Genomic DNA, 14,763 nt, shown 5'->3' with positions numbered 1-14,763 from the left:
TGCATGTGACATAAGAAAAAAATGGAAGAAATTAAGGCTTTGAGGCCAGAATGATCCTACTTAGAAGACACTTTCAGATATGTCCATTGTTGCATGTGTGTAATTAATTCAACAATACTATGGATACAGTGGATAAGCCTAAGTCCTTATTTGAAACATCTACAGTTTCTAGATGTTTACAAGTGCACAAAGTATGCTAAAAGTAAAAGTAGTATATAACACAGTTTGCAGATATCTTTTTGTTAAAATTAATAATGAAATAACTGTGTTTTGTAAATGGAATGATGAAACACTTCTCTGAGCAGTACATATTATATTTGTGCTGGTTCAGGCAGGAAGAAGGAAAAGAAAATGCAAAGGACTTTATATCAATGTGTTTTCTGTGAAGCAAGATTATCTATTATCCTTTATATCTGTAATTTTTGTTTTATTATGCTGTGTAAATCATATATATAAATGACAAATGAGACATAATTGACATCTAGTATGTCTAGATGTTAAAGAGGTTGCTAGTGTATGTCAAAAGTAGTTAGTAAACTAACACATTGGATACAACTTGTTTTAAAATTCATAGGAAAGACTTCTTAAAACCACATAGGAAGAGAAATTGTTAAAGTCACCTCTAAGCATTAGATTTTCATATATCTAACCCCTGGATTGATAGAGATGAGGCCAGAGTATTCCTCTTTGGAGACACTTTTAAATTCTAGCTTATAAAGAAAGTTTTTTTGTTTGTTTCTTTGTTTCAAATCCAGTCTTTGTTATGTGTGTGCATTTTATTCAGTGCTATGCTATGTATAGTTGCAAACTTGAATGTTTGTTGGAAAAATCTGTTTTTTTTCTAGATGTCTGAAATCCACAACAAATGGTAAAATTAGAGGGCTAAAATAATGCCATTTAAGTCTTTTTTGATATTACATAGGAAATGTTGCCATTTAGGGGAATTGAATTGTTGAACTTGATTTCTTAGAGAGTATGTTGAAGGTTTACTGGGGGGTGGGTGGTGAAGGAGAAAATATGCATAGGGAAGAAATATGTGCCCCTTAGATTAGTTCAGATTGTCTAGCCATTGTTATATATGCTTTTTAGATAATACTGCTAAGTATTAAATGATAAGTACTATTGCCCAGAGTTTGTTAGAAGTATCAAAATAATCCCTATATAAATGTCCATTTGTTAGTTTTTAGAAGAATTGTCTTCTAGATATGACCTTTGTTAACCTACCTCTTGGTAGTTCTGAATTTAGTCACTGGAATGTTGAAGAGGGAAAAGAGGAAGGGTGAGGGGAAGTGATCTTTTCTAGTTTCTTCATATTTGTGAGACAGTTTTAGATTATAACCATAGATCTATATGTGTATTTTGGTAAAGTATTTGTGTTTATTGTGCCCAAAGTTTATATTTTATTTCACAATGTCTAAGATTTATAGATGATCTGAAGTAAGAGTGTATCATAAAAAGTAGAGCTAGTGAATCAGTCCACTTGCAAATATATTTTTGTTATAACTTATAGAAAGATGAATCTTGGGCATGGATTTGTTTTATCTCTGGACTATATATCAGGACTTGTTCATTAGGCTGGCAGCAGAGGGGCAGATGGAAGCATACAGGGAAAGATGGGAGCAAGTGCTCAAGGATTTACATTTTGATTTGAGCCATTGATGTGTGTGGATCTTCTGTCTGTACTACAAAAATGCTTTACTTCACTGGTAACATGCATTCTTGCTAATATTTAATAGTAGTAGAACTCTGGTAATGAACCCACTTATTTTTCTTATTGTATTCTGTTGCTTTGTCTCATTTTAAATTGAGCATTAAGGGAATTCATTATTGTAGTTGTAATTCTGATAATATATCTGAAGATATTTTTATATTAGAACTATTGTTACATTGTACACTTTATTCAAGACTGTTATGTTCATAGTGGACAAATTGTGTCCTTATTTGAAACATCTAGTCTATCAAGATATTTAGAAGTACCCAATGTATGTGAAATATACAGATCTAAAATATCAATGTGTAAGTATCTTTTAGATATTTTTAGGAGCCTATTGCCATTTCTGATTTCAGTAAAATTTTGTTCCCAAGAAAGGATTATAATTTTTTGTAACAGATTGAGTTGGTATAGTGTATTCTTGGTTATTAAAATACTCATGTGGCTTTGTAATTTTGAATTTTTGAATATTCATGATGTTTGAAAAAGCATGATACGCACTACAATCTCAATCACACAAAATAGGATATTGTGTATGCATATGCACAACCTGAAGGGACACATCTAACTAAGCTGCTATGACTGGATGACTTTGTTAGTTGCTTGTATTGTTATGTTTTCTATAATGCACATATCTACTTTTAAAGAAAAAGCTAAATTAAAAACCAAAAAAATGCAAAAATTACTTCATAATCTGTGGACTATAGATTTAATTATGTATTATTGGGAAAGCAAACAACATTAATCTTTTTCTATATCTCCACTGTAACTTTAGGTGACTAGATGCATTGTCAATTAGGAACAATATTTTGAATGAATCATTTCCTTTTAGCAGCAGGTCTCAATAGCAATAGGACCTGACTTCCTTAACAAGACTACTAAAGTGCAAGAAGTAAAATCAAGAATCAATAAATGGGTTGGATTCAAACTAAAAAACTTTTTATCAGCAAAGGAAACAATAAAGTGAAGAGAAAGCCTACAGAATAGGAAAAAATCCTTACAACATGCACCTCGGAGCACTAATCTCCAGGATATATAAGGAACTCATAAAACTAATACCATAAAAACAAATAACCTAATCAATAAGTGAGCTAAGAAATTGTACAGATACTTCACAAAAGGGGAAATACAATCCATCAACAAATATATGAAAAAATTTTCATCATCTCTAGCAATTAGAGAAATGAAAATCAGAACTACTTTAATATTTCATCTCAGAATGGCATTTATCAATAATACAAACAATAATGTGTTGGAGAAGATGTGTGGATAAAGGTAGATGCACACATTTTTGGGACAACAAATTGGAGCAACCACTAAGGAAAGCAGTATGGAGACTCCTCAGAAAACTTGGAATGGAACCACCATTTGTCCCAGCTATCCAACTCCTAGGTCTATACAAAAAGGACTCAAAATCAGCATACTATAGTGATGCAGCCACATCAATGTTTATAGCAGCTCAATTCACAATAGTTAAACTATAGAACCAACTGAGATACCCTTCAATAGATGAATGGATAAAGCAAATGTGGAGTATATACACAAATGAATACTATTCATTCTTAAAGAAATATGAAATTATGGCATTTTCAGGTAAATGGATGGAATTGGAGAATATCATACTAAGCGAAATAAGCCAATCCCCCAAAATGTAAGGCTGAATTTTTTTCTCTGATAAACAGATGCTGATCCATAATGGAAGAATGAAGGAACTTTGTATTGGGGAGAGGGGAGTGAGAGGAGGGGAGGGGGTGTTGGAGTGAAAAGAACAGTGAAATGAAATTGACATTATTACCCTATATACATACATTATTACACTCCTGGTATGACTCTGCATCATGTACAGCCAGAAGAATGAGAAGTTGTGCTCTACTTGTGTACAATGTATCAAAATGCTTTCTTCTGTCACATATAACTATTTATAACAAATTTAAAAATAAAGTTTGGTGATCCATGTAGTAATCTAATACATACCTTGTTCCATTTATAAAGCACAGTAAAGTAGATTTGTATGACTTATAAAAACTTTAGGATGCTTGGAATGGTAAATGAGTACTGGCTTTGACTTAAAGTCACCTCAAAAAGAATGTTTTTGGGCCTTATCAAGAGAGTCAACATATCTTTTAAGCTTTGACACCAGGGATTGTTTTCTACTCTTAACTATGAAAGTCTTACATGGATTTTCCTTCCAATATAAGGCTAATTCATCTACATTGATAATATATTGTTTTCTGTAGCCACCTTCACATATCTTAGCTCCATCTTTTTAATAACTTGCTGCTGCTAAGATGTAGTGGAAAATGCATGGAGTACTACATAGATGGCATAGGATAAGGGTGCCTAAGTGGCAAACCACTTTCCTTGTTCTGGGCATGTGAGCAGCAAACAGCTTATACAGAAGGAACAGCCCTGGGCAAAAGACTACGTGTTGCACTCCCTGTGCTTGCTTCACGCCGGCTCCTTGATTGGTTGCTGCAAGGACAGTTGGCAAAAATTGTATTGGTGGCTGCCTATAATCAGCTTAGCTACTTCCTGAGTATATATACATGGTAACTATGCAACAAAATCAGACCTGCTTCCAGCTTAGTCTCTGGAGGTCTTGTTTCATTCCCTCCACAGCCACACTCTCCTCTACCCTGTTCCATGGAACTCCTTGCTGGACAAGAGAGAGTTCACACACTAATGCATCAGCACATGCTGTTTTAACTTGAATTTTTTTGGTATAGTGGTAGCTTCTTAAACCCATGAATTCACTGTTTCTTGATTTATACATTTATTGTGAAGCTTTCTTATATTTATCAGCCTTCATTCAGCTGATAATCCAAAAGAACTTGGTCTTGATTAGAATTTAGATAAAGAAAAAGCTGTCACTAATTTTATATATTATCCAGGCCATTAAACCTTTTTTTTTTCATTTCAGCAATAAGATTGTTTTGATTTCTTATCCTTCTGCTTTCCCTGAAATGCCATTTAATTTTCCTTTGGTAACTTTTTATTTACACCCACACATTGGCTAAATGTGTCACAAGAAGCCTTATTCTCAACTTGTCTGAACTTTGGACATGGCTTCCTCACCATTCTTAGTCATATCTAGCTTTTAATTTAAAGTGAGAACTGTGGGTCTTCCTTTTACTTGAACACTTAGAGGTCACTATAACTTTATTCATTGACTTACTTAAAATACTTTTGTCTCAGGAAATAGATAGGTCCTTAGCGAGGATAAGAGATGAGGCAACAGCAAGTGAAATATTCAGAAAATAAACAATTGCCTTGATTAAATTCACCACTTTATGTGGGTGTGGTTCATGGCATTTCCCCCAAATTAGAATACTAATATTAAAGTTAATGTCTCTTCAGATCATCATAAATAATAATAATAATAGTAAGAAGAAGAAGAAGAAGAAGAAGAAAACAAAATTTAAACATTGTGATAGTTACCAGATGTTACATTCAATAAACATATATCTTGAATACATAATGATGGAAAAATTGCAATGATATATTGCTCAATATGTGATTAACAAAAATCTACAATTTGTAAAACATGCAATACATGGGAATAGCCATTAAAAACAACAAAATTATGCATTACTGAATAATTGTGCATATATGTATGCATGTGTATATGAGCAAACATATGTACATATATATGTATGTGTGTGTGTGTATATATATATATATAAATATATATATAGAGAGAAATATTTCCTTAATTTGAATATGTGTATGTGTTTCTGTATGTGTATCATATGTTGGTACATAAGATGTGATTGTTCTAGTGTTTCTACTGGTAAGTCATTTTTTTTTTTGAAAAGCATGGTCCAAGTTAATTTATTTATATTACAAATACAAATAAAAAGAGAAATATTTGTGAAAAATAAGTTGCTATATTTTTAAATGGAGTAAGAAGTACCATACAAGCCACTTTTTTAATCTATTCCTGTCCTGATGGGATTGACTGATCTGAAGCTCAATGAAGGGCTAAAGCACTTGCACCTTTTTTGCAAAATATACAAAGTACTACAAAAGAAAATATGACTCATGATGTTACCACCATGAGATGATCAGTTAATGATTTTGTTGTGCTTCTATCTCATCTTTTTTTTCAAATGAATCTATCTGGCATAGAATTATACCTAATCTACTGTTTCCTTCACTTTATAAAAATAAAAATGCAACCATTTAATCAATATTATTATGGCAAGTATAAAGTAACATTTTAAAACATGAAGGGATTATGTTTTATGTCAATAATTTCCTCTTACTCAATTTATAACTTATAATATTTTGCTATTATAAACACTGCTCACTTGAACAGTTGTATGTTTAAAGATGTTACTTTTTAAAAGATATGCTTCAAAGAATTAAATTAGTCAATAGAAAGATATAAACATTTTATAGTGTGTTACTAAATATTGACAAATTACTTTAAAATGGTTTTGATGTATTGTTACTTTAACTACATCGAAAGCACAGATGAAGCTAGATCTGAGCAGAGAAAATTTTAACTCTTTCTTGACATCTATCCCATTTCTATAGTATGGTAGACTATTAACATATCTATACTTGCTTGAGGAGTGGAAAAAATTACAAAAAGAGACATATCATGATGCTTTATTATTTAAGGGAAACAATTGTGATGAATAATTCTTTTCGTTAAGTACATTCAAGTATCTGTGAGGGATAGATCTCTACTCCATGTGGTAGACATTTGTATGTACTGCTAAGATTCAGTCACACTTCAATAGTGCTTTGTTCTTTCTTTACCTGTATGGTTGTTTTAGTTGCTGAGCATCAGCGATATCTAGAAATCATTCTGATCTTTTGCATGCTCTGTGTTAAGAAAGGGATAAGGGTGATTTTTCAGTATACCATATATTTGAATGAATGCTATTTTGAATAAGTTAAATTGGGTAATTACACTCTTAATCCAATTTTCCTATAAATATTCTGATTATTGGTAGAAATTATGTATTTGAAGGGCTTTGAGAGCTATGTCCAAACTTTATACTCCTTTGCTAGTTATTTTTAACTCATATATGTACACTTTGTTATTAGTCTCTATAGGGCTATACTTTACAAGTACAAAAGGAATGTCTTGACAATGACTATTCAAAAAAGTACAAAATGTTTTAATATGATAAACATCTATTACAAAGTTGAATATAGTACTAGCCATATCTCCAAAGAAGCTCTATTCCATTTGATAACTCAGTGATACAGGATTTTTTGACTCTATGGCACCACTTATTAATACTGGACTCAAGTTGGCCAAATCAGGGAAAGAGAGAAATAGAACTGTGTACCTGCTTATAAATGTATTCAAATAATACATCAGGTGTTTCATCTTTCAATAGCTTCATCTAATCTCAAGGAAACAGAGAATTTCAATCTTTAAATATGTCCAGAAGGAAAGAAGAATTCGAAGTATTAGCAATCATTAGTATTCTCTATCATGCTTTATCTCTTGCTATGGTTCTATACATACCACACACAAATATTCCAATGAAGACAATATTTGTGTTTGTATTATGTTTTTTTTTTTTTTGCTACACTTCTATATGCATTGTGAATGCCCTTATTTTGGTAAAAACAAAAATTTTCTTCATTTTTTTTCTATACAATGAAATAGTACTGTCACTTTTGACAATCATTAATATGGATCACACTTAATTACTCAAATATATTACACAGTTTCCTTTCTATATGCTTCTGCTTGCATTTAAAACTAATACCTAAGTAAAATTTCCTGTATAAATACAAAAGCCTTATTACTTTTTCAAGCAGATCTTTTATAAATTATTTATTTTCATCCATAGACAAAATTCTCTCTCATTTTTTGAATTCAAGAAAGAATTTATTTATTCTGCCCTACAAGACTTAATTTGCCATGCCTCTTCTTATTCTAATATGGATCAATATTACAGAATGGAAGGAACAACAATTTTGAAGCCAGATATTCCTGGACCTTAATTCTGGCTCTGCTACATACTATCTGTATGGCTTAGTATAAATTCTACAACCTCTTTGAACTTTGTTTTTCTCATTTATGAAACAGAGAGGTGATTGTATAATTCATATATTTACTTCAAGAATTAAGTACTGCATGACACAGAAAATTTCAAAAAAAAACCTGCTTGGTATAGAATAAACATTCAAAAAGTATTTTAGCAAGGCATCTGTAATCCCCACAACTTGGAAAACTGAAGAGGAGGATTGTGAGTTCAAAGCCAACTTCAGAAACTTAGTGATGCAACAGCAACTCGGTGAGACTCTATCTCTAAATAAAATATTAAAAATGGCTCAGGAGTCAAGTGCCCTGGGTTCAGTCCCAGTACAAAATATTTTTCCTTCACCCTTAAATTTTACTTTATATATTTTGACCCTGTATGAGAAGTTTATACATAGAACAGGAACTAAAAAAGCACAATTACCCTCGGTTGTACCCGGTTCTTTCTTATCCTCAAAATTTAATCTCTTACTTCATTCAGCAATTTAAAATCTTGGCTATATATTGCAAGCACAAAAGGAATGTCTTGATTTTTTACATTAATATCTAATTATGGCATTTGCAAATAAATGGAAGGAGTTGGAGAATATTACGCTAATGGAAGTAAGCCAGTCTCCCCTCAAAAAAAAAAAAAAAAACAAAGGCTGAATGTTCTCTCTGATAAGTGGATGCTGATCCATATTGACTGTGGGTGTGTGTTGGGGGGAATGGAGGAAATTTTATTGGGCTAAGGGGAGGGAGGGAAGGGGAAGGGATATAGGCATAGGGAAGATTTTGGTATGAGATGAATAGCATTACCTTAGATAAAAGTATGACTTCATATTTGGTTCAACTTTACATGGTGTACAATCAGAGAAATAAAAGGCTGTGCTCTGTTTGGGTATAATAAATTGAAAAGGTTTCTGCTGTCATGTATAAATGATTAGAACTAATAAAAGATAAATTAAAAAGACTAAAAAATAAAACCCCAAAAATATCTAAGCCCTGACCTAGACTAATAAATCGTCATTTCTGGGAGTAGAACTTAGTAGGATTTAGAGTTGATAAACTTTAAAAATATATTAAGCACTCAATAAGTATCTGACTGCTTAATATGTAATTAATCTAGTTTTAATCACACAAATAACTAACCATGCCACACAGTGTGTTGAAACTACACTCATTTCCCTAAAGCTGTCTTAGCCTTCTTTGTATTTTTATGGTATATGAATTAAAAATCAAGTCTATCCTCAAAATTGTATGCTTTTTATTACAAAAAAACCTAGAAAATAATATGGCTGACTCTTACAGTTTGGATGTGAGGCATTCCCCAAAATCTCATGTGTGAGACAATAAAAGAAGGTTCAGAGTAAAAATGAGAGTTTTAACCCAATCAGTGAAGCAACTCCCTGATGGAATTAACTAAGTGGTAACTGAAATGGTACAATGTGGCTGGATGAGGTGAGAATTTGGGGGGTGGCTTTGCAGTATATATTTGTGTCTGACAAGTGGAGACTTCCGTCTCTGTTTTTTGATCATCGTATGAGCTGGTTCCTTCTGCCATACTCTTCTGCCATAGTGTTGGAGCCTCAAAGAAAGAAGCTGGTCTTCTATGGATTATGATCTCTGTAACTGTGAACTCTAAAATAAACTTTTCTTCCCTAAAACTCTTCTGGTCAGATCCTTTATTCACAGCAGCAAAAAAGCTGACTAAAGTACTCACTTCCAAGAGTTATTTTTCATAAAAAACAAGATCAAAATAATTTTTGAACAATAACATTATTAGACTTTTGTGAATGCATTCTTTTTTTAAAAAATATTTATTTTTAGTTATAATTATACATAATAGATTTATTTATTTATTTATTTATTTATTTATTTTTAATGTGGTGTTGAGGATCGAACCCAGGGCTTTATACATGCTAGGCAACCACTCTACAGGTGAGCCACAATCCCTGACCTGAATGCATTCTTAGATAAGCTGATTTGAGTGAATGGAATAGGGATGCATTTTAATTTATATATTAATATGTGGAATTTTGAATATTGTAGAGCCTTTCATGGTAATCACATATTTTTATTATTTTAAAATGAATTTTATGGTATCTTCTTTATTGTGTATATCAGTTAATAGTGAAGATCTTTTACTCATCCAAGGCCTTCTCCAGTATATGCTTCACTTAATGCTGAGAAATAGGTTTAAATAAATCTAGAGTATAAAATAATAAAGTGAAATAATGGGCATGGAATCATTTAATTCTCACATTTGTATCATAATTCTATCTGGCAGACACTATTCAATGATGTTAACCATATGTACACAGGTTACAATTTTCAATTGCATTACAATTTTCATTAACCACCCAATCAATTAAAAGAATTAACATGTTCAGAATAGATCACTATTCAAACTATCTGTTGTTTTTAGGGCTCAAAATGCATAGAAATGAATTCAAAAGACAATTAACATTTTAATATCAGGCAATGTTGGATATAGACGATGTTTAAGGCAGTACGTATGGTACTTAAGAAAAATATTTGTTTTAATGAAACAGTGAATTTGCACTTGTCCTCATTACATGAAACCAGATCTAACACTAAAATACAACTGAATATAAATTTCATGTTTCTTTACCACATTTTCTCCTTCGTTTTAAAAGAAGTTTATCCTTCTATCTTTATTTTGCATGCCCAGCGAACGTTAAAAATTGAATTTATGTTCATTTAAAATAATCAAAACCAGAGTAGGTGTAGAAATATATAAAACATAAGATATTGAAGGCAATAATGAAGGAGATGACGAAATTTATTCAATATTATTCTGGCTATTGCTAGCACATAATTTTTATGGACATAGTGGCCATAATCATCTTTCATCAGATTTATTTTCCTTTCTGGACTGGAAGTATGGTGTTAAATATATTAATCATCAGTGATGCTAAAAATCTGCATTCATCATTGATAATTCATCAAAGATATCTTAAGGATTTTAATAATTTTAAAAAATTTCTAGTCTCTTCCTTTGCCTATTTTCAGAATGAATAATAACACTTAAGATCAAAGGCATATTCTTCCACATTTGTGTCTAGCTATTTTTCTTTTATCATGCATTAATTACCAATAAGAACATGAAAATTATGTCATTGCCCAGTGTCAAATTAAATGCTTCTAGCACTTTGACCCTAACTCCAGTTACTTCCAATAAATAGTAAAACTCTACTTTGCTGTGCAACTGAAAGTAAATATCGATCAAGTATCACAGCTGGAGTGCTTTGATAATGTTTTCAGGTTATAAATTTTGGCTCTCAGCTTTACCAGATTTGCAGAAACTACTAGTTAATTGCCAAAATCATTTATGCTTCTTCTGGACATACAGAGAGTCTCAAATTCTTTTGCAATTGTGTCGCTATACAAAGGACTATTAGTCAACTGAGTAAGAACAGAAATTTTGCCATTTTCTGAAAAGGTTAATAAGTAACAAGTGTACCTTTCCTAGTATATTCATGCTTCACCCAAATGCTAATGGAAGAGACACTCCATTATATAGTAAATCCCTAGTAAATTTAAAAAAAAAAATGTTCATATATCCTCACCTAAAGAAGGGTAAACAAACAAAATCTATGTGAATTATAAGCTTAGAAAACTAAAAATAGAACTAAAATATGACTCAGCTATACAATTTCTCAGTGTTCAAAAGAAGTAAAGACAATATCTATAATGATACATGCAGTCCTATGTTTATAGCAGCAAATATTATAGCAGTCAATGCTAGATGTCTATTCACAATTTAATAGATAAAGAAGATAAAATGTACATACAGACACGCAAACACACACACATACACACACAATGAAGTTTTATTCAAACTTGAATAAAAGCAAGATTACGCAAGATTATGACATTTAAAGGAAAATAGGTGGGCTGGGGATGTGGCTCAAGCGGCAGCGCGCTCATCTGGCATGCGTGCGGCCCGGGTTCGATCCTCAGCACCACATACCAACAAAGATGTTGTGTCCACTGAGAACTAAAAAATAAATATTAAAAATTCTCTCTCTCTCTTTCTCTCCTCTCTCACTCTCTCTTTTAAAAAAAAATAAATAAATAAATAAAGGAAAATAGGTATAACTGGAAAGCATAATTTTAAGAAAAATAAGCCAAACTCAGAATAAAAAGTGTTGTATATTTGCTCTTATATATGTAATCTAAATGCAACAAAAGGGAAAAATAATTTCAAGAAAATAGAAGGGATCCAAGTAAGGTAGAGGGAGAAGATAATGGGGAGGAAAAAGAAAAGTGCAAAAGGAAGTATGGAGTGAAACTGATCAAATTATATGCATGTACCAATATGTCACAACGAAACCCATTATCCTGTAAAATTAATATGTACCGTTAAAAATTTTAAGCAATAAATCCATATTGAGTTCAACATGTTTTACATTTTTTCATTGTACTTTTTAAAAATATTTTTTTTAATTTAGTTGGACACAATTTCTTTATTTTATTTTTATGTGGTGCTGAGTATGGAACCTGGTGCCTCTTGCATGCAAGGTGAGTGCTCTACCTCTGAGCCACAACCCCAGTCCTAACTCTACTTTTTATACTAGTTTAGCTCACATGCACAACATGTAGTCCCAGAAATGCCTAGATCCTATTTCAAGAGATAATAATTTATTAGGAAAAGTTCACATTAACTATTTTCAAAAAAGACTGATGTATATACCAAAAAGTAAATTTTAAAATTTACAGTGGGATTATATAATTTCAGTGGTAAAAATTGTGCTCTATATGTATAATAAGAATTTTGTAATGCATTCCACAGTCATGTATATAAAAAATAAAATCAATTTTAAAAAAGAAAGAAAATGAATGTGGCACCAAATTACTCAATAAACTGAAGTATATAACAGGGAATTATTTTTTTTATTGATTTAATTTTTTTAAGTGAACAATTGTAGAATACATTATAATTCTTATTACACATATAGATTTCATATCTTTGTATGTAAAGTATGTTCATGCCAATTCATGTCTTTATACACGTACTTTTTTTTGCATTACAATTCTTATTTCACATATATACCACAATTTTTCGTATCTCTTTATATAAAGTAGGTTGACACTCAATTTGTGTTTTCATACATGTACTTTGGATAATGATGTCCATCACGTTCCACCATCCTTGTTAATCCTCTGCCCCCTCCCTTTCCCTCCCTCTCCTCTTCCCTATAAGAAATCAAATATGGTGAATACTAGGAGGCCTGAAATACTGATAACTAGAGAAAGAAATGACTTATTCTTGACCTGCAACTCTGTGGATATATCTAAGGGCCAGAAAGCACATGTCAACCAGACTGAATCTATTTAATGCACTTGCTGCATAACTAGACAAAATGCTTATTTGTATATCCTCAGTTGCTTACTTTCATTATTTTCTGAACCACCCCTGCTATGATAATATTTTTCTTTCTCTTTTCGGTATAATAAATGATTAAACTGCATCTTTAGGTACATTCTCTTCCTGATGAAAAAAGTGAATTACCTTGGTTATAGGAGACATATCACTTCCTATTGTTCACAATTATATAATGTCCTACAAATATTTGTACTATTATCTATAACTTAAACTAATGATACTATGACTTATGCCAAGCCTTTACTCAATTTTATTAAATAAAGAAAAGGTAGAATATAGTACCCCAGAGACACACACTAGATTTTACAAATATTTTAATTTTTTTTATTAAATTATAAACTGAAAATGACTTAATGAATTGAATCAGATATCAAAGGAGAGTTTAAACCAGTCATCATGCCTCTTCTTGAAGGTCCCCCCACTTCAGACTGGTGGCATGAATCCTCGGGGTCTGAGGCCTAATAACCTCTGGCAGATTGATGTCACATATTCTCCCTCCTTTGGAAAGCTTAAATACATCTTCTTAATAGTAGATACCTTTTCTCGTGCATGTTGGGCCACTGCCCATGCAGGAGAAAACTCCAATCATGCCATAAGTCATTTTTTACAATGTTTTGCTACCCTTGGCCTTCCGGATCTGATCAAAACTGACAACTGCCCATGTTTCATCGGTAAGTCCTCTGGCAAATTCCTCAAACAGTGGCAAATTACCCATACCACCAGGATCCCTCATAATCCCAGAGGACAATCAACAGTGGAAAATCATAATCATCTTCTAAAATCCCAACTAATAAAACAAAAAGGGGGAACACTCCCCCCATTATCAGTTGAAGATGGCCCTATTTACTCTCAATATTTTAAATTTGGCCAAAGGTGAACATTTCTCACCTTTCCAAAAATATTGGGCGACAACTGTCCCATATCGGACAATCCAAGTCTCATGGAGAGATCCGCTCAGTGGAGAATGGAGGGGGTCCAGATCCCCCTCATTACAGCTGGAAGGGAATTCAGCTGTGTTTTTCCCACTGATGAAAAGAAACCCATTTGGGTCCCTCGGACCTCAAATATTGTCCCCCTATGGAAGGGGACCCCAATGATATTGATGAGGAACCAGAAGGCTCCCAGCCTTCTGAGAATATCCTTCTCTCTTCTCCTTTTCAGGACCCAAGATGAATTCTACAATATTGGTTTTGCTGTTCCTGGGGTTAAGTACACAGATGAAGATTGTTGGCTTTGCTTAAAACCAGGTCCATTATAGGCCAATGCCATTCTTATTAATTCCTCACAGACTGGAATCCAGTGCTCACTCCTGCCCCCGAGGTTGAGGGTCTATTTAGATCCTTTTTCTCTTAAGGTCCCTAATAATCAGAGCCTTCCAATCCCTGCATTAGAACATATAGGGGGAAAAGTTAAAAGAGCCATCCAAGCTCTTCTGCTGATCTTAAGCCTTGGAGTAGTAGCCGAGGCTGGTATTGGCATGGCAGGATTGGGGACCTCTTTACATTACTATAAGGCCCTATCCCAACAAATGATTGATGACTTACAAGCAGTGGCATGTGCCATCTTAGACCTCCAAGCAAGTTGGACTCCCTAGCCGCAGTGGTTTCACAAAATTGCAGGGGACTTGACCTCTTGACTGCCAAGAAGCGA

Source organism: Ictidomys tridecemlineatus, chromosome X (genome assembly GCF_052094955.1).
Source record: "Ictidomys tridecemlineatus isolate mIctTri1 chromosome X, mIctTri1.hap1, whole genome shotgun sequence".
NCBI lineage: Eukaryota > Metazoa > Chordata > Mammalia > Rodentia > Sciuridae > Ictidomys > Ictidomys tridecemlineatus.
The sequence above is the reverse complement of the archived record's forward strand: the minus strand, read 5'-3'. Positions refer to the sequence as shown.